A 21083-nucleotide genomic window follows, 5' to 3' on the forward strand; every position below is an offset into this window, starting at 1 on the left:
CTTGTTATGCAGTAATGGAGAATATGTTGGAGTTTTGGAGATACTTTGTCTTCTGAATCTCTGCTTTCCTCTGTTCTCTGATTCACGCACGCACGTCCTCCTATGGCAAGCTGTGTGTTGAGGCATCACCGTTGTCAATGCTTACATCCCCTCCTCTTGTGAAAATGGTCCAAATACTCTGTCACAGCACGGCTAATCATCTGAGGTTCCCGATCATGCTGGAATAGGATTCACCCTCCTTTTGCGTCTGTCACTATGCCCAGCACTCGCGAGTTTGAAGCTCGTCACAGTCATTCAATCCCTGAATCCTACTCGGAATACCACAGACAAGGTTTAGACTTTCCGGATTCTCATGAATGCCGCCATCAATCTAGCTTATACCACGGAGATTCTGATTAAGGAATCTAAGAGATATTCATTCAATCTGATGTAGAACGGAGGTGGTTGTCAGACACACGTTCATGGATTGAGGAAGGTGATGAATGTCACTGATCATCACCTTCTCCATAGTTAAGCGCGAATGGATATCTTAGATAGGAACATGCATGTTTGAATAGAAAACAGAAGTACTTGCATTAATTCATTGAGACACAGCAGAGCTCCTCACCCCCAACAATGGAGTTTAGAGACTCATGCCGTCAAAGAGTACAAAGTTTTGATCTAAAATGTCATAAGATACAAAATAAGTCTCTAAAAGTTGTTTAAATACTAAACTAGTAGCCTAGGTTTACAGAAATTGAGTAAACTATAACAGATGGTATAGAGATACACTTCTGGGGCCCACTTGGTGTGTGCTGGGGCTGAGACTTAAGCAATTCACGTGCATAAGGCCATTTTGGGCGTTCAACGCCAGGTTTGGATCCATTTCTGGCGTTGAACTCCAACTTTTAATCCTTTTCTGGCGCTGGACGCCAGAATTGGGCAGAGAACTGGTGATGAACGCCAGTTTACGTCATCTATCCTTGAGCAAAGTATGGACTATTATTTATTGCTGGAAAAGCCCCTGGATGTCTACTTTCCAACGCAATTGGAAGCACGCCATTTCGAGTTCTGTAGCTCCAGAAAATCCACTTTGAGTGCAGGGAGGTCAGAATCCAACAGCATCAGCAGTCCTTTTTCAGCCTGAATCAGATTTTTGCTCAGCTCCCTCAATTTCAGCCAGAAAAATACCTGAAATTACAGAAAAACACACAAACTCATAGTAAAGTCCAGAAATATGAATTTTTCCTAAAAACTAATGAAAATAAACTAAAAACTAACTAAAACATACTAAAAACTATATGAAATTAAACCCAAAAAGCGTATAAAATATCCGCTCATCACTTACCTGACGAAGGAGGCCAAGACTTGGCAGCATATCTTCGCCCACTATGTCTTTCCCAACACTCACTTTTCAGAGATCCCGATGGATATACTGGTTCTGATTGGGTGTGTGATGGAGGGAAAGGAGGTAAACTTCCCCCGACTAATCAGGCATAGTATGTGGAAAGCTCATATTCATGGCTTGCTACCTTTCCCTACACTGGTCACTAGCATGATTGAGCTGGCAGGTGTCCCGTGGGAGGATGATGATGTGACACCACTACCCCCAGATGACGATGACAATGAGACTACCATTCCATGGGGTAGGTGGGTGCATGAGAAGCCCCCACCCAAACACCATTCCCGAGCCAGAGCAATGGAGGAGGCAGCTCAGCCCTCATCGTCAGCAGCAGCAGTAGGACCCCCCTCTACTTCAGCAGCCGAGCATCCTTACCACCACCACCACCAGAACCTGAGCCAACTTATCTGTTGGTGCAGCACCTACTTCGCTTCATGGAGCGCTTCGAGCATCGTGTCATGCGACGTCTCGATCACATTGACCAGGTGTTTGTATCACAGGGCATCGAGCTACCGCCGCTCCCAGACTCTCCCGCTTCCGACGAGCAGGATCAGGAGGAGGAGCCGGCTGAGGAGCCGACTCATCAGGATGCACTTCCAGAGACACAGGCCACCACTGAGGTCCAGCAGCCTCCTGAGGATCCACAGCCACATCCAGAGTCACAGCCAGTCCCAGTCCCACAGTCCGAGCCTGAGGAGCCCGGCGCGATTGTTGACCCTCATCCCGAGCTTCAGCAGTAGCATCGAGGACGATGCTTGATTCTAAAGTGTGGGGAGGTCACCGTTCGTGACCGGTGTTTACATTTATGTGGTGAACTTTCGGACATCCAGCTTTAGTTTCTGCTACTTTATGTTATTTTGCACTTTATCTTTTAGATCATTTTGGGATTACTGTACATATTTGCTATTGTGGATACTTTTATTCTGGTTGTTGCACACTATTATTATTATTATTATTATTATTATTATTATTATTATTATTATTATTATTATTATTATTATTATTATTATATATGTTTTGCATCTTAGTTTTTGATTGTGATTAGAAAAATATTTTGGTTTGATAAATTCTAGTTGACCCTTTTTGTATAAGAATTATGTTTTGATTGAAAAGGGGGTAAACTAGGAAAAATTTTTCAAATTTTCTAAATCACAACATTGCATTAGAATAAGCTTAGTCAATATGATGAAAATTTTTAAGAAATTCAATTTTAGGGTACCACCCAATTGGTTGAAAATTTTTTTTAGAACTTGCTTGAATTATATACTTGTGGATCATGTTTTGAGCAAAGAACACAAGCATGTGAGATTTGAGCTTAATTGTGTGGTTACATCCTATGACCACTTACTTTCATTCTTGTGTGCATTATTCTCTTCCTATGATTGTAATTTTTGATTTGTTTGATTCTTTATGTCCATTATTTTGTGTATACATGCAATTATATGATTGAGGCCATTGTTCAAATAGCTCACTTACCCAAAATAACTTACCTTTTTATCTTCCATTGTTAGCCAATTTTGAGCCTATGCTTAACCCATTTGTTCATTATTATAGCACATTACAAGCTTAAGTGAAAAATAATAAATGTCCCTTGTTTAGATCTTTGATTAGCTTAGGCTAGTGAGAGTGTTCATTACTTGATTTTGGGAAGCTTGGGTACATTGGTTAGAGAAAAAAGCGTATTTATATTTTTGTTAAAAATTTCTCAAGAATTGGGTACATACTCATGTAGTAATCACATGTAAGCCATATGCATTGATGTTCTTGTATATATCTTAGTTAATATATATATATATATATATATATATATATATATATATATATATATATATATATATATATATATATTGCAACAGAAAGGGAACAAAGGGTCCCAAAGTTTAAGGTTTCATAAATTCAATGCATATGTGAGGTATTAAAAAGGAATTGCATGAGTGTGTGAAAAGTGAAGAATAGATAGCTAGGTTTGTTTAGAATTGTTTAGGTTTTCATAGGTTAGGTGGGAAGTTTAAGTTAATCAAATATTCAAATTTCAAGCTCACTTGACCATATGCATCCTACCTTGACCCTAACCCCATTACAACCTATGAGATGTCCTCTTGATATTTGTATGCATGCATAAAATAATTGTTGATTGTTAGATGAAAAAAAAATCTTGAAAAGCATGATTAGGAGAGAATTGAGTGAATCAACCCCATACACTTAAGTGCCTAGAGCGGATACACATCCGGTGAGGGTTCGATCACTCAATTACATGTTTCCATCCATGATCATCTTTTCTTGCAAGTTTGTGAACTCTTTCAATGATTCAATCCAATTGTGGTTTGCTTTGATTGCTAATACATTAGCCCTTGTGCTTGCATGTGTATTCTTGGAGATTGATTTATTTTGACTAAACCATTACATCATGAAAATAGAGTGCATTTAGTTAGTTGCATTGAATAAATGTTAATACCCTTTGCTTCTTCTTGGATTTAGCATGAGGACATGCTTAGTTTAAGTGTGGGGAGATTTGATAAACTCTGATTTCGTGATTTATCTTGTGCTTATTTTGGGGGATTTTACCACCCTTTCCACATTTATTCAATAAAATAGCATAGTTTTGTAATTCTCTCTTGAATTTTACTTAAGTGTAAAAACATGCTTTTTAGGACTTAAATTGGTAATTTTGATTCACTTTAATTCCATTCGATGCCTTGATGCGTGTGTTGAGTGATTTCAGGTTTATAAGGCAAGTATTGGATGGAAGAAATGAATAGAAAAGCATACAAAGGGGAGAATTCATAAAGAAACAAAGATTCGGAATGCATCCAAGGGCGCGCACGGGAAAAAGTGGTCTCGCCCATAGACGCGCACGCGTACATGCCGCGTCCGCGCGGATGAAAAATTTGCTCATTGACGCACACGCGCACATGGCGCGCACGCGCCAATACTCTTACATGGCCCACTTATAAGCAAAACGCTGGGGGCGATTTCTGAGCTGCTCAGGTCCAATTTCAACTTGTTTCTGAGTGTATTTCATGCAGAATTAAAGTCCAAGCAAAAGGGAGAGCAATTAGTTTAGCCAACATGAGCCTTTAGTTAGTTTTCTAGAGAGAGAAGCTCCCTCTTCTCTCTAGAATTAGGTTAGGATTAGGTTAGATTATTCTAAATTCATGTTTAATTACTTGATCTCATCTTGTTCCTTTTATAATTTCTCATTTCTACGTCTTGATTCTCTTATTTGTAATGTTAATTTCTCATTTTGCTCTCTTTTGTAGTGATGAACCCATGTTGGATTTGATTTACTTTTAATGTAATTTAATGTTTGATGTTTCTTTATAGTTGATTTGAGTTGTTGATCTCAATTTTCTTGCACATTAGTAGTTGTTAGATTTTACTATTCTTGCAATTTATGAAATTTACATTTGTTGCACTCTATGTGTTTGATGAAATGTTCTCTTTAGTTTTTGAGTAGTTTTGTCAACTCTTGGTCTAAGCCAAGGGAATTGGGTAATCTTGAGTCATTGGGTATGATGGAATTGGTGATTTGAGAACCCATAGTGATCAATTTGATACCCATTGACGCTAACCCACTACTAAGTTAATTAGTAGGTAGGTTAGGACTTAAGGGTTGACGTGATCAAATCTATTTGATGTACTTCAAGCTTAGGAGTAAATTTTACGTACTTAAGGCTTTTGGGAAGTAGACTTAATAGGTTGGCCTCTCATGATTATCAATATTCGGTTTGTTGAGAAGGATGGTGATCTCAATTACTCAAATCTTAGCCAAGAGTTCTTTATTTTGCTTTCTTTACTTACTCACTTAATTTACTTTCTTGCCATCTCATGAACCAAACCCCCCCCCCCTCTTTACCCCCTTCATAGCCAATAACTAAGCACTACATTGTTTTCTAGGGAGACGATCCGGAGTCTAAATACTCCGGTTAATTCTTATTTGGGGTTCGTTAATTGTGACAAAACCACCATAATTTAATTTGATGCGAGAACTGTTCGTTGGTTTGGGGCTATACTTGCAACGCAAATATCTTGTGAAATTCCCTACCGACAACAAAATTCTTGCGATCAATATCCACCCCATCAGGAGTTTTTGCCATCCCTATGTAGGACTCAGATTAATCACATGAGCTGCTATAAGTAGTGCTTCACCCCAAAAGACTTTAGGTAGCTTAACTTCAATAAGCATTCACCTAACTCTTTCAATCAATGTTCTATTCATCATTTCTGCAAAACCATTCAACTGAGGTATTTTAGGAGACGTCTTTTCATACCTAATGCCTTGTTGCTTGCAATACTCATCAAATCATCCACAATACTCACCACCATTATCAGTGCAAATACATTTAAGCTTTTTACCTGTTTGTCTCTCAACCAAAACTTGAAATTGTTTGAACTTTTTTTGAAACTTGGTTCTTTGTTTTCAAATTATAAGTTCAAAGCTTTCTTGAATGATCATCAATAAAAGTAATAAAGTAAATAGCTCCACTAAAAGACCGTACCTTTAAAGGACCACAAATATCAGAGTGCACCAATTCCAAAGAATTTGATTTTCTTGAAGGTTGATGCTTCTTGAAGGATAATCTCCTTTGTTTGCTAGCCATGCAATGAGAACATCTTTCCAACTCTGCATTTTTCAAACCAAAAAGAGCATCCTTTTGAGCCAAACAATTAAGTCCTTTTTCACTAATATGACCAAGTCTTCTGTGCCATAAGCTACAAACTTCTTTATTTTCAAATGCATTCACACTACCTTTTGTAATCATGGCATGCATCACATACAAACTTGAAGTACCTTTTTTTTGAGCCGCCACTAAGTTGCCTTTAGTAAGTTTCCATTGTCCAAAGTCGAAAGTGTTTACAAAGCCTTCATTATCAAGCCTTTTAACTGAAACCAAATTCAAGCGAACATCTGGAGCATGTCTAACATCTTTGAGTAGTAGCTTCATTCCTATATTAGTCTCAAGACAAATATCTCATACACCAATAACCTTGGCCAAGCCATCATTATCCATCTTAAGCACTTCAAAATTACCTGGAGTATGAGAAGTGAAGAACTTCTTCTTTGGTATAACATGTATTGAGGCGCCACTATCAATTATCCAGCTGAACTCATCATCAGAAACAAGTTTGACCTTATACTCATAATCAACAATATCAACAGTAAAGAGATCATCTAAAATAGAAGATACACGATTATTATCACCATCATCCTTATTTTCTTCCTTACCTTTGTTCTCTTTTTTCCAAAGAAAGCAATATTTTTGAACGTGACCTATTTTGTGACAATTAGTAATGACACTCAATATTCTTGTATCTTGACTTAGATTTACTCCTGCTTTTACCTCTATCCTTTTGACCTCTATTTTGATTTCTCCCTGTTTTCAATGACCAATATTTTAGAGTGTGACGAAGAATTCTGCATCTTTCTTCTCATCTCTTTCTTTAAAATACCACATTTAACAAGTTGCATGCTCATTTTACCATTCGGAGTAGAATTAGTAAGAGAGATACAAAATATCTCCCAAGAATCTGGTAGAGTATTTAGCAACCATAACCCTTAAACCTCATCTTCAAACTTGAATCCCATGCTTGACAACTGATCCAAAACCCCTTGAAATTCATTTAAGTGATCTAATACTTGTGATCCCTTCTTGTATCTCAAATTCATTAAAATATTTAACAAGTACAATTTATTATTGTCATACTTGGAAGTATATAAGGATTCAATTTGATTCCACAAAGTTCTAGTATGAGTCTCATTGGTAATGTGATTGTAAACATTATCATCTAACCATTGCCTAATAAAACCACAAACTTGTTGGTGTATAAACTCTCATTCCTTATCTGTTTTAAATTCTAATTTTTGTGTAGAAAATACGGGTAAATATAGATTTTTGACAAATAACAAATTCTTTATTTTGCCATTCCTTAGATGGTAATTAGTGCAATTCAAACTTATGGTCCTAGTAGAATTATTTGTCTCCATCTTTCAAGCAAGTTATAACCAAATGCCCAAATATGAGCTCTGACGTTAATTGATAGGAATAAAATACACAATTCCCTACTTGCAAGAATTAGAGGAGCAACAATACCCACTCACAATAAGTATTAATAGCAGCACAATAATATCCAGTAACAGTGAAAAAATCACATAAATTAGAAATTAGAAACAAACTAACACACCAAGATTTTTAATGTGGAAAACCTCCTCAATGCGAGAAGTAAAAATTACGAGTCACCAAGACCAGGAAATCACTTCACTATGATGAAAAATAGGATACAAGAGAGTCACAAATTACTGCACAAAACGTGCATACAATAAGCCAAACAATCCAAGCTTCAAAGCTTACAAAATAAGAACAAGAAGATGAAAATACCACAAAAATAGAGTTGTTGTGCGTGGTCAATATCTCCAAATACAAACATCGAATCAAAGATCCAAACGGTAAAACAAAGAACCATGTGTGTGGAACATATTCTTCGAATTTGAGCCCAATCCAACAGTTAACGAATCTGCAGCGACAAATTTATAGAGATAGCTTTGTATATGTGCGAAAATAACTTTCTCTCTTCTCTTCTCTCTAGTGTTTAGTGTTCTTCTTCTAAATGAGACCTCTTTTGCTCAACCCTAACTCCTCAATTATTCATGAGTTTGGATACTAACATTTAAACTTTTTCTCCACATAAAAAGGGAGCTCAAAAAACTTAACAATTTGAAATTACTAATTTCAAAAATTTTTAATAAAAAGAGATAGTTGGAAAGAAAAAATAGTATTTTAACTTCTCCTTATTTCTAAATTTTTACGGTTCAAATTTTGCTTTGTACGGCTAAATAAACTCGATATGTTAATTTTCTCACCTTTCTGACTTTAGAATCACCTTTATTACTTATTAGGATTAGAAATTAGAAATAAGCATCCTAGGACATTCTTATTATGATCTTTAGTCCCTATAATAATTAAATCAATTTAACGGTTCAATCATTCAACTAATTAATTTGAAAAAAAGTTGCAGTTGTGTGTATACGTTTGTAAAAATACTTAATTAATAAAATACTTAATCTTCTTTATTCTGTACTCATGGAGTTTATATTAAATATTGCCTTCACTTTTTATTTTACGCCTAAACTTGAAAATTCCATCATCACTAAGATATATATATACAATCATGAATGTAGGACCAAGAAATTATGAATAATGAGCAGGGAATTTCTATATTTGTATATGTTAGAAAATAGAAATCATTATTAATTCTCTAAAATGTCAAGATCAAAATAGGCACCTTTCTATAGTTATATCATTACAAAATAAAATCTGTTTGGTGCTTTATATATAACAAAAGAAGTGAAAAAAGGATGAGAGTCTAACGCATAACTTTAAACTTTAAATAACCAATTTAAGTGTATATTAAAATTAGTTATTAATATAAAATATATATTAAAAATAAATTAAATTATATATATTTATATAAAAATATATAATAATTAATTTAATATATAAATAATATTTTTGTTAAGGAATGATGTGGGATTAGACATTAATTATACTAAGGCGTGGATTGAATTACTGCTTTTAATAACTATAGAATTCTATTTTTTAATTTAGCCAATAATGAACTCTATATTTTCAAGCGGCCAGACGAGACCATTACAATGGCAATTTTTAACATTATTTATGTTGGTCTCTAATGTAAAAATACTTTGATATTAATATCACGGGCTCCTTTCCGTACAGATCAAGTTTGTAAAGATGTATAGAAAAATCTTGTTCTTGTGGCAGTGTCTTACATGTTCCTTGTCCCACTTTCAGGGTGCAGCATCGTAGGCATCAGGCTTTGTGAGGGAGTAGTGAGCTTTAGTTGTGTGACGGAGTTAACTATGACATGGATTTAATGGGTCAATCTATGGTAAAGATTTAAATTATACAGATTTATAGATTTTGTGTCTAAATGAGTATGAGATTGACACGTTATTCTGTTGTTGCAGGACTTGTCTCCCGGTTGATGGTAACAGTGGCTGAGCTATAAGTCAAGATTTTTTGGTTGCAGTATTTGTTGATAGACTTTTTGAGGTGGGCTTTGCCAACAAAAAATTAGGTATCCAAAGAAGATGGTTTTTTTTTTCTTTGTGAATGGGAGGGAAAAAAGAGAAACGCATGCCCTAATGCATCCATGGAAGGCGAAACATTGAGGAAGATGTTATTCCTAAAAGCGAAGCCCTAAGGTCGAGGGATAGGGATACAGCCGCTGAAGGTCTTAGGGTGGTGGAGGTCCAAGCCTGGAAACAGGCTACAATTGATGTTGCGGGTTCGTGGCGTATCCCGCGTTGACTGCGTCTGGCCGTAGATGCTTCCGCTGCCGGCGTGATCGGAAGTTGTTGCTGTTGGCGTTCAGTCGTTGTTGGATACTACAAGAGACACGCCGAATAGCAGTGGTTTTTTTAGGGATTTACGACGGCTTTTAACCGCCACAAAATAGTATACCAGCTTTTCCACAAACGTTGCAAGTTAGGGGGTGGAAATTTGATTTTGTGGCGGTTATAACGAACCGCTGGTACAACCGCAGCAAAATCAGATAATTGATTTTGCGGCAGTTGTAGAACCGCCGCTATTTTGGTCAGTGGATTTAAGAAAGATTTGCGGCGGTTTTGAAACTGCCGCAAATTTATGTGAGTCTCTTTTTAACATTAGCTGACCTTCAGAGGCATTTCCACCTACATCTAGAAAATTGGTAGGAGTACCCCCATGCAATTTAATTATATTCATTGTGGCCATTGCTAACCCTGCACCATTCACCATGCAACCAATTTCTCCATCTAACCAAATATAATTTAAATCTGCCTTTGCAGCGACCACTTGTTGAAAGAAGAAAGACACATAATACATATAAGTGATGAGAAATAAACTACATAAAAAGGACTTGACAAAAGGATTGATATGTTCAAGATAATAAATTGTCATTAATGTACATATTCTTTTTAAAATAATATATTGAAAACAAATATAAGACATTCCATGTGCTTACTCCGAAAGAGTGCAGTCAGTTTTGCGAAAAATATTATACAAATTCTTCACTTGTTCAATAAATTTATTTCTATCAGCTCCTTTGGGAGCCAAGCCATCAACCACCTTTGTAGCATCTTCATCAATAATTCCTTTAAAAACATCAATTGGTACCTACTAGAAAAAAGGAGCCCATCGGGCTATCATGCAAAGAAAATATACTAGCAGCGCAAAAAATTTTAGTAATAATGAGAAATGTCAAGAATAAGACCTTTATAATCATGCTTGGAAATTTCTCTGCAAGGTCTTCAATACTGGTTCCTCCCTTACTACATGCAATGACAAGCTGTAAAACTAATAAAAGGAAAAAGAATTGAAATTCAGTTACATAAATACCATAAAGAAGTTGCAAGGGTTTAACGCTTTGCAAATAACGCAAATTAAATTTACACAAACGGTACAGAATACTTACAGGACTAGCAGACTTACGATCCAGGATTATAGAAAAAAGTACATCTCATTCACAAGTGCTAGTTTTTTACACAAATAAATCTGTAGAAAACAGACAATTAGAAATATCAAAAAATCAATCTATCGAGCAGGACTGTGTATCCATTTCATATATGATTGTGCATAAAAAAATTTGAACATCATTTCCAAACAAAACAACAACTCTCATTGGGTATATTGTGCTCATCAAATTATGTAATTGGTGGTGGGATATATATATATATATATATTGCAATGTCCAACAAATGTATAGAATCAACTAGAAGTATATACGTAGATGATAAGAACAAATTTCTAGGCACCAAATAGCACATATGAATACAAGCAAGTCCAGGTGACCAATCCAACCATAGAAAACACTACCAGATCATATGCTAAAAAGGCAACATGAACATTTTATTCATCCTACAAACATACAGTATAAGAAACTATGTGTTCTAACCATGCAACTTTGGCTAAAAAAATATTTAAAAAAATTAGACACCACAAGTATTAATTATCTGAAAAGGCTAGTGCCACTGTATTACATCTATAAATATCATTGTCAAAAGATGAAAATTGCTAGCATATACATGCATACTGAAAATGAAGACATTTGCACAAATAAAAATTGTAGATAATGATCAAATAAATCCTTTTCGTTTAATATTGAAAGGAAAAAATGCAGACAATTTATGAAACTAAACATTAACATTTAGTTTTCAATTTATGTGAAAGCATCAAGGTTATCACAACTCATATCCTTCCTATCTTTCTTCCTTTTTATTTGTTGGATAAAACAAGAATATCTATAAGCAACCACAAGAAGTAATTATAAAGCATCGCTATCGAAAATCTCAACATATTAGAGAGTGAAATTCCTATATAGAAAAAATATTTGATAACTATATCAAATTACCTCGCTTTCATTAGGAAAGACATCCTTGATAGCCTTCCTTGCTTCTTCAACAGAGGAAACAACTATGCCTCTCAAAACACTCACTACGTACTTGCTCATCAACTCTGCACCCTATTTTCAATCAACAATAAACAACTTAAGAACATAAGCCACAATGGGCTCTCCATGTCACAATTCACAAACATATAGAAGACAGAAGAAAAAAAAATTATATACAAACTTAATGTTTTGATTCCAACAGACCAACCCAAAAACACAATAGTGGTACCTTCAAATCCTTTAACTCTATACAGTAACAATTATCCTGAATTAATAGAAGATATAGACAAAATTTAAATCAAACTAACCTAAAAGCATAAGTTGAACTAACAAGATATAGAAAATTTTGATGAAAATAGGAAACAAATTTAGATGGAAGAACGAACTAGGGGAGAGGTCGCGATAGCTCAAATCGTGCACGATAGAGGAGGGAGTAAGGGGTGGAGGAGAGGGGAACAGTCGAGGACGGTGAGAGGAGGATGTCTGAGGAACTACGCGACTCAAAGATGGCACAGACGCGTGGAGCAGAGAACAGGGGTGGGTTTCGCACACCGTGGAATAGGGATTAGGGGTTTCACGCACTGTAGAGTAGAGGAGAACGGTCAACGGCGGTAAGAGGAGGATGGGTCGGCAGCCACGTGACTCCAGGGTGACACAGCGGTATACGGTGGAGCAGAGAACAGGGGTTCGCGTGCTTCCACTCTCCTTTCGCAGGTTCCTGTTTTTCTTGATTTTGGGTAATCTGATCTGATTAGGTAACACAACCACCAAGTATATGATAAAGAGTTGGGGTTAGTGGCGGTGCTTCATGGATTCGACGCTAATCTATCCGATTCTGCGTCACATTGAAGAGATTGGAAGCCAATTGCAGCTATCTTAGCAAATTGCAGCTGATGGAAAAACCGCAGGCAATTTATCACTGCTATCTTTCGTGTTTCCTGTAGTGGGAGGTATGAAATCGGTTGTTTTTGCTCTGTTGGATTATACTGTATTCACAAGCTTCTCTTATTAGACACACGCAAGCACAGTTTCTCACACTATACAATTTCTGTCACTTGTCTTTGGGCTCTATGTCACTCAACCACAGGGTCTATTTTCTCTGGTTCAACCTTGCAGCATTAGCCGTCTTATCCATGTTTTCCGGTGAGTAGTGAAGTTTTTATCATGTGCTCGCCAATTATTTCATTTGGAAGTTTGAAACTCTTATGTGATTGGGAGAGAAAATGAATCATATAGATTTGAGTGGTAATTCAATTTTGTAGGCATATTTTATTTTCTGGTTTTTTTGAAAAAATTATTTAAGGAAAAATGTAGGAGGTAATGGCTATAAGCATGTGGGGGTAAAAAAATGGTGCCTGTGTGAAAAAGTTTATTTTTTTTATGTAACTGATCATTGCCATTGGCCATTGCCCATTGGAACCATTTCTTTCTCTTGAAAGGTGCTGTTTGGAAATGAAAATGTTAGGAATGTTTCAATGCTTTCAACGAAGGTTGGAATTTTTTTTAGGTCAAATATTTCTTCTTATATTTTAGTAAACTTGGAAAAACAGGTGCAGGGTATTTTACCATTTGAAGATGCTTTGTGAGACTTGTTTTCATGTGAGTCATGCCTCAAATATGACATCAATGAACCTAGGCAGGGAATTTACTCATTGTTTATGATGAACAAGGAAGTCAACTCTTTCAGGCCTCGTATTCATCCTTTATTTAAATGCATACTATAAAACAATTAAAATTTTTATCTAATCAACACTTTATTGATAAAATTATGAAAAATGGCAAGACTTTGGTTCTTTTCTGGAACCCTTAGTTTTAAATTTTTTTGAAGGCAATAATGAATAAAATAGATATTGTAAGAGGAAATGCTTGATCTATCCTAAATCTGTAGACGTATAAATAAACCACTATTGTAGGAATATCTATCTTATCTCTTTTTGGAAGAAAACATTTCCTATACTAATACTGTGATAGAGTATGGCTGCCATTCGTTTCTATATTGGTTCTTATTATAATGTCAATTAAGTCAGTTATTGTTATTGTTCTTTACTATTTTGACCTTATGGAATTTTGCTGAATTGCTCAACTAAACCATTCATTCAGGAAGAGAAGGTAGAAAGAGAGCAAGTATTGAGGGAACATTCAGACATTGATGCTTATTCATGGTCGCTACACACTATTCCAAGATTGGATACTACTATATGTAAGTTTGTTGTTGTTGTTGTAACTTTCTTGATGAGTTCACTAGTTATTCAATGTGCGTTAAATATGGAGTTGCAGTTAACAACAGTGATTTGATATGTGTTTAATTATGTAAAAATTTGCTGGTTGTGACTCTGTATTCAAGTTGAGATTATTACAGCATCTTTCTCGGCTGGGACTAGTCATTGCATTAGGTCGATTTGCAAGTGGATGGATGATGACCATCTATTGTTGTTAAAGTATGGTTTAGCTATTTACATATGCTTAGGTTGTGATAACTTCTTAATCCATTGTACGATTTTCTTCACTTACATCCGCCTTGGTTGTAGCATGTTACCGACGAATATCTTCCAGGTGATTGAGGTCCTATGAGTTTGAAGATGGATTTGAGCTTTCAGTTCATTGGTGGAGAGGATGACTCAGATCGGCTAAGTGAAGAGGAGTATTTTGGTGTTTCTAGTTCGAGTGGGGACGATGACAACTCCTCATTTGGGAATGACTTTGAGGCAGGTGAAAAGGGTGACGACGTCCACAGGAATGGCATTTGCGCAGACCCGATGACATGTGAGGGTGATGCTTCAGGGTTTAGGTTCGCAGAGGATTTTCTGGATAAAGTGTTTAATACCGAGGAAGAGGCTTATGCAGCTTATAAACAATTGGCCCGGCTAAGGGTTTCGGTGTAAGGAAGGGTGACTTGGCTCGAATAAATGGTGTCTTGGTACCGCGAGACATTTTTTGTCACTGGCAAGGTACAAGGCATGAGAAACACTACAATCGTACAGAAAGAGTACGGGAGGAGAAATTGGAGAATCGCACGGGTTGTATGGCAAAGTTAAAAATTTACTTTGATGTGCAAGTCCAGGTTTGGAAAGTCAGGAGGATCAACGACAGCCATAACCACCCTCTTATTGCAACTATGTTTAGTCATCTTCTTCCTAGTCATCGGAATTTGAGTGAGAGTGATAAGGCTCAAGTTGATAGTCTGAAGAAGTTCGGTATTGCCACACCGAAGATTATGGCTTACATGGCCGGGCAGTAAGGAGGATATGGGATGCTTTGATTTACGAAAAGGAATCTATATAATTATGTTCACAGCCAAAGAATAGCTCAAATAAACGACGGAGACATGGCAGCAACGATAAGTTATTTGGAAGGCAAGGCTAATGCTGACATGATGACGGTCGCCAGATACACCAAAACAGTAGAGGATCGACTTGGTAGCCTCTTCTAGGCTGATGGGCAGATGATGGCAGATTATCAGTTGTTCGGTGACGTGCTTGCATTTGATACAACATACCGGTCCAACAAGTACAAGAAGCCTCTAGTAGTCTTCTCTTGATCAAATCACCACAAGCAAACGGTGATTTTTGGGTTTGCATTACTGGAGGACGAGAAGGTCCGTACATATAGGTAGGTTTTGTTGAATATTCTCGACGTCATAGATAACAAGAAGCCTTCTGTCGTGGTCATTGACGGGGATAAAGCCATGCGGGTAGCAACAGTGGATGTGGTGCCTTCAGCTAGGCATCACCTATGCGAGTGGCACTTGGAAAAAAATTGTGTCTTGCAAGTGAAAGAACCTGAATTTTGAAAGGTGTTCAAGAAGGCAGTTTACGCAAACTTCGATGTTACGGAGTTTAAGGAGTATTGAAGGACGGCCATGGAGAGTCTAGGATTAATTAACAATAGCTGGGTCAAAAGCACCTATGAATTAAGACATAGTTGGGCAACGAAATATCTATGGGGAACTTTTTGTGCCGGCTACAGGACAACTTCGAGATGTGAGGGGATAAATGCATTCATCAAAGGGTTCCTTAAATCGACAAACAGCCTTTTGGAATTGCTTCATAACTTGGATAGGGTGGTGAAGGATTACCGCAATAATGAGGTGACGGCCCAGTTTTATTCGTCGTATTACACGCCCGTACTAACGACAGGTCTTCATAAGACAGAGCTGTTTGCTTCAAAGATATACACCAGAAAAATCTTTAAGGAGGTTAGAAAACAAATCAAAGGGGTTAGGATTTTACTGTTTTTGGGGAAAGACAGCATAAGCACGACATCCGTCTACAAGTTCTCAAATATGGCAAACTGTCGTAAGGTCCGCAAGGTGCTATAGGATCTGAGTGAGCCTAAGATTGAATGTGATTGTCAAATGTGGAACAGTGAAGGTATTCGTTGCTGCCACATATTTTGCATGATGAAGTATGAGGGTTTGGACGAAATCCCACCAGGTTTGATACTGATGCGGTGGTGTAAATATGCCAAGGAATGGACGCCAACAGGGACAGAGGGGCACGACACTCGGTTACTAAGGTTTGGCGCGTTGTGTAGCGCAATGAGTGTTGTCGCAAAACTTGCTTCCGATGATGCGGATGACTTTGCAGTAGCCAGGGATGCAATAGCCTCTTTGGCACAAATTCTACATGGGCGAAGGGAGAATAGGGTAGACCGTGAGGCTAGAGTGAGGCAGCAGGACGTCATTGATAAGCGGATAATTTATACGCTTTTTGGCATTGTTTTTAGTATGTTTTTAGTATATTTTAATTATTTTTTATTATATTTTTATTAGTTTTTAAATAAAAATCACTCTTCTGGACTTTAGTATGAATTTGTGTGTTTTTTTGTGATTTTAGGTATTTTCTGGCTGAAATTGAGGGACCTGAGCAAAAATCTGATTCAGAGGCTGAAAAAGGACTGTAGATGCTGTTGGATTTTGACCTCCCTACACTCAAAGTGGCTTTTCTGGAGCTACAGAAGCTCAATTGGCGCGCTCTTAATTGCGTTGAAAATTAGACATCCTGGGCTTTCCAGCAATATATAATAGTCCATACTTTGCCCAAGATTTGATGGCCCAAACAGGCGTTCCAAGTCAGCTCAAGAATTTTGGCGTTTAACTCCAAAACTGGCACAAAAGCTGGAGTTAAACGCCCAAACTGGCACAAAAGCTGGCGTTTAACTCCAAGTCTCTACATATGGAAGCTTCAATGCTCAGCCTAAGCACATACCAAGTGGGCCCGAAAAAAGATTTCTGCATTAATTACTTATTTCTGTAACCCTAGGCTACTAGTTCTCTATAAATAGGACCTTTTACTATTGTATTCGACACACATCTTTGGACGTTTAGTCCCTAGACCTTGGAGGCTGGCCATTCAGCCATGCTTACACCATTATCACTTTTGTATTTTCAATGGTGGAGTTTCTACACACCATAGATTAAGGTGTGGAGCTCTGCTGTTCTTCATGAATTAATACAAAGTACTACTGTTTTTCTATTCAATTCACGCCTACTTCTTTTCCAAGATATTCATTCGTTCTTCAACTTGATGAATGTGATGATCCGTGACACTCATCATCATTCTCACCTATGAACATGTGCCTAACAAATACCTCTGTTCTACTAGCAATGGCTTGAATGCATATCTCTTGGGTTTCTGATCTAAGATTGGAACCTTCGTGGTATAGGCTAGAATTATTGGCGGCCATTCCTGAGATCCGGAACGTCTAAACCTTGTCTGTGGTATTCTGAGTAGGATCTGGGAAGGGATGACTGTGACGAGCTTCAAACTCGCGATTGTGGGGCGTGTGACAGACGCAAAAGGATCAATGGATCCTATTCCGACATGATCGAGAACCAACAGATGATTAGCCGTGCGGTGACAGCGCATTTGGAACATTTTCACTGAGAAGACGGGAAGTAGCCATTGACAACGGTGATGCCCAACATAAAGCTTGCCATGGAAAGGAGTATGAATGATTGGAAGAAGGCAATAGAAAAGCAGATGTTCAGGAGGAACAAAGCATCTTCATACGCTTATCTGAAATTCCAACCGAAGAATTACATAAGTATCTCTATCTTTATTTTATGTTTTATTTATTTTTTAATTATAAATTCTCCATCACCATCTGAATTAGCCTGACTGAGATTTACAAGGTGACCATAGCTTGCTTCAAGCCGACGGTCTCCGTGGGATCGACCCTTACTCACGTAAGGTATTACTTGGACGACCCAGTGCACTTGCTGGTTAGTTGTGCGGAATTGTGACAAAGTGTGATTCACGTTTAAGAGCTCCAAGTCTTTGGCACCATTGTTGATGATCACAATTTCGTGCACCAAGTTTTTGGCGCCATTGTCGGGGATTGTTCGAGTTTGGACAATTGACGTTTCATCTTGTTGCTTAGATTAGGTACTTTTCTTTTTACTTTTCAGAATTTTTAAGAATGAATTCTAGAGTTTCAAGGTGATGTTCTTATCATCACAAAAGTTGATTGATTCTCATCAATATAGCTGCTGAATGTAATGTCCTGCTGAAGCTTGGCCAAACATGTCTAATCTTTTTAGACTGAAGCTTTAGACTAACATTGCATGATTCCTGGAATTCTTATTAAAAGTTTTGATTCTCTTTATTTTCTTTTCCATATAAGTTTCAAAAATCACAAAAAAAATTATAAAACCATAAAAATAAAAAATATTTTATGTTTCTTGTTTGAGTCTAGTATCAATTTTTAAGTTTGGTGTCAATTTCATGACTTTCTTCTTCTTGCATTTTTCGAATTTATACATATTATTCTTCATTGATCTTCAAGTTGTTCTTGATGATTTCATTGCTCTGATCTTTAAATTCTCTTGTTTTGTGTGTTTTGTTATTTCTCATATGCATTATCAATTTGTTAATGTCTCTTATATGAAAATTTTTAAGTTTGGTGTCCTGCATGTATTGTTTATTTGATCTTAGTTGCATTTTTTACTGTTTCTCATCATCAAAAATTCAAAAATATTTTCAAAATTGTGTCTTTTCAAGTCAATAATACAGAGAATTGAAGATTCAGAACATTCAGCAGAGGAATCAAACAAAAAAAGCTGGGCGTTCAAAACACCCAGTGAAGAAGGCAAACTGGCGTTTAAACGCCAGCCAGGGTACCTGGCTGGGCGTTTAACGCCCAAAAAGGTAGAGTTTTAGGCGTTAAACGCCAGAATAGATGCCATTCTGGGCGTTTAATGCCAGAAGGACACTAGAGGGAAGATTTTGTTTTTAATTCAATTTTTTTTTCAAATCTTCATAATTTTTCAAAATCAAATCTTTTTCAAATCATATCCTTTCAATCATATCTCTTCAAAATCAATTTCTTTCCATTTTTTTTAATTTTTGAAAATCCTTGTTATAATTAAAGATTTACTTCAAAATTTTCAAGTTGTTACTTGCCTATTAAGAAAGGATCAAATTTTAAATTTTAAGAATCATATCTTTTAATTTCTTGTTAGTCAAGTAATCAACTTTAATTTTAAAAACTTTCTTTTTCTAAATTGATTTTCAATCATATCTTCTCAATCATATCTTTTCAATCACATCTTTTTCAAAATTACTTCTCAATCATATCTTTTTAATTTCTAATTTCAAACTCTTTTCAAAAATCACTTAATTTCTTTCGTAATCTTAATTTTCGAAAATCTCAATCAAATTTTCAAATTTCTTTTTAATTATTTCAAAATCTTTTAATTAATTTTCAAAAATTCTTCCCCTCTTCTCACATCCTTCTAGTTAAAGGACTAACACTCCTCCTCAAGGTACAATTCGAACTCCCTCCTTCTTTATATGTTCGAATTCTCTTCTATCTACCTCCTCCTTCTATTCTTCTTTTCCTCTGACACCTCAAGGAATCTCTATACTGTGACATAGAGGATTCCCTACTTTTTTGTTCTCTTCTCTTTCATATGAGCAGGAACAAAGATAAAGGCATACTTGTTCAAGCTGATCCTGAACCTGAAAGGACTTTGAAGAGAAAGCTAAGAGAAGCTAAAGAACAATTCTCTTTAGAGGGCCTAACAGAGCTCTTCAAGGAAGAAGAAACCATGGCAGCCGAAAACAACAATGCCAACAATGCAAGAAAGGTGCTTGGTGACTTTACTGCACCTACTCCCGACTTCTATGGGAGAAGCATCTCAATCCCTGCCATTGAAGCAAACAACTTTGAGCTTAAGCCTCAATTAGTTTCTCTAATGCAACGGAATTGCAAGTTTCATGGACTTCCATTGGAAGATCCTCATCAGTTCTTAGCTGAATTCTTGCAAATCTGTGACACTGTCAAGACCAATGGGGTTCACCCTGAAGTCTACAGACTTATGCTTTTTTCTTTTGCTGTAAGAGACAGAGCTAGGACATGGTTGGATTCACAACCCAAAGAAAGCCTGAACTCTTGGGAAAAGCTAGTTAATGCCTTCTTGGCAAAGTTCTTTCCACCTCAAAAATTGAGCAAACTTAGAGTGGAAGTCCAAACTTTCAGACAGAAGGAAGGTGAATCCCTCTATGAAGCTTGGGAAAGATACAAGCAATTGATCAGAAGGTGTCCTTCTGACATGCTTTCAGAATGGAGCATCATAGGTATTTTCTATGATGGTCTGTCTGAACTATCCAAAATGTCATTGGATAGCTCTGCTGGAGGATCTCTTCATCTGAAGAAGACGCCTGCAGAAGCTCAGGAACTCATTGAAATGGTTGCAAATAACCAATTCATGTACACTTCTGAAAGGAATCCTGTGAATAATGGGATAGCTCAGAAGAAAGGAGTTCTTGAGATTGATACTCTGAATGCCATATTGGCTCAGAATAAAATATTGACCCAACAAATCAATATGATTTCTCAGAATCTGTCTGAAATGCAAGCAGCAAAAGGCAGTACTAAGGAAGCTTCCTCTAAAGAAGAAGCTTATGATCCTGAGAACCTAGCAATGGAAGAGGTGAATTACATAGGAGAACCCTATGGAAACACCTATAATCCTTCATGGAGAAATCATCCAAATCTCTCATGGAAGGATCAACAGAGACCTCAACAAGGTTTCAACAACAATGATGGAAGAAACAAGTTTAGCAATAGCAAGCCTTTTTCATCGTCTTCTCAGCAACAGACAGAGAATTCTAAGCAAAACCACTCAGACTTAGCAACCATTGTCTCTGATCTAATCAAAACCACTCAAAGTTTCATGACTGAAACAAGGTCCTCATTTAGAAATTTGGAGGCACAAGTGGGTCAGCTGAGTAAGAAAATTACTAAGCTCCCT

General features: G+C 36.8%; 1 non-coding gene and 1 pseudogene across 1 annotated transcript; both read right to left on the minus strand.

Moving 5' to 3' along the window:
* Positions 1 to 9948: 9948 nt before the first annotated feature.
* Positions 9949 to 12962, minus strand: LOC112785773 (succinate--CoA ligase [ADP-forming] subunit beta, mitochondrial-like; annotated as a pseudogene).
* A 7317-nt stretch (positions 12963 to 20279) lies between these two features.
* Positions 20280 to 20387, minus strand: LOC112787550 (small nucleolar RNA R71). The gene has a single exon (XR_003194957.1). It is a non-coding gene; the product is annotated as a small nucleolar RNA R71 (small nucleolar RNA).
* Between the last annotated feature and the right edge of the window lie 696 nt (positions 20388 to 21083).

The sequence above is a fragment of the Arachis hypogaea genome, chromosome 20 (genome assembly GCF_003086295.3).
Source record: "Arachis hypogaea cultivar Tifrunner chromosome 20, arahy.Tifrunner.gnm2.J5K5, whole genome shotgun sequence".
NCBI lineage: Eukaryota > Viridiplantae > Streptophyta > Magnoliopsida > Fabales > Fabaceae > Arachis > Arachis hypogaea.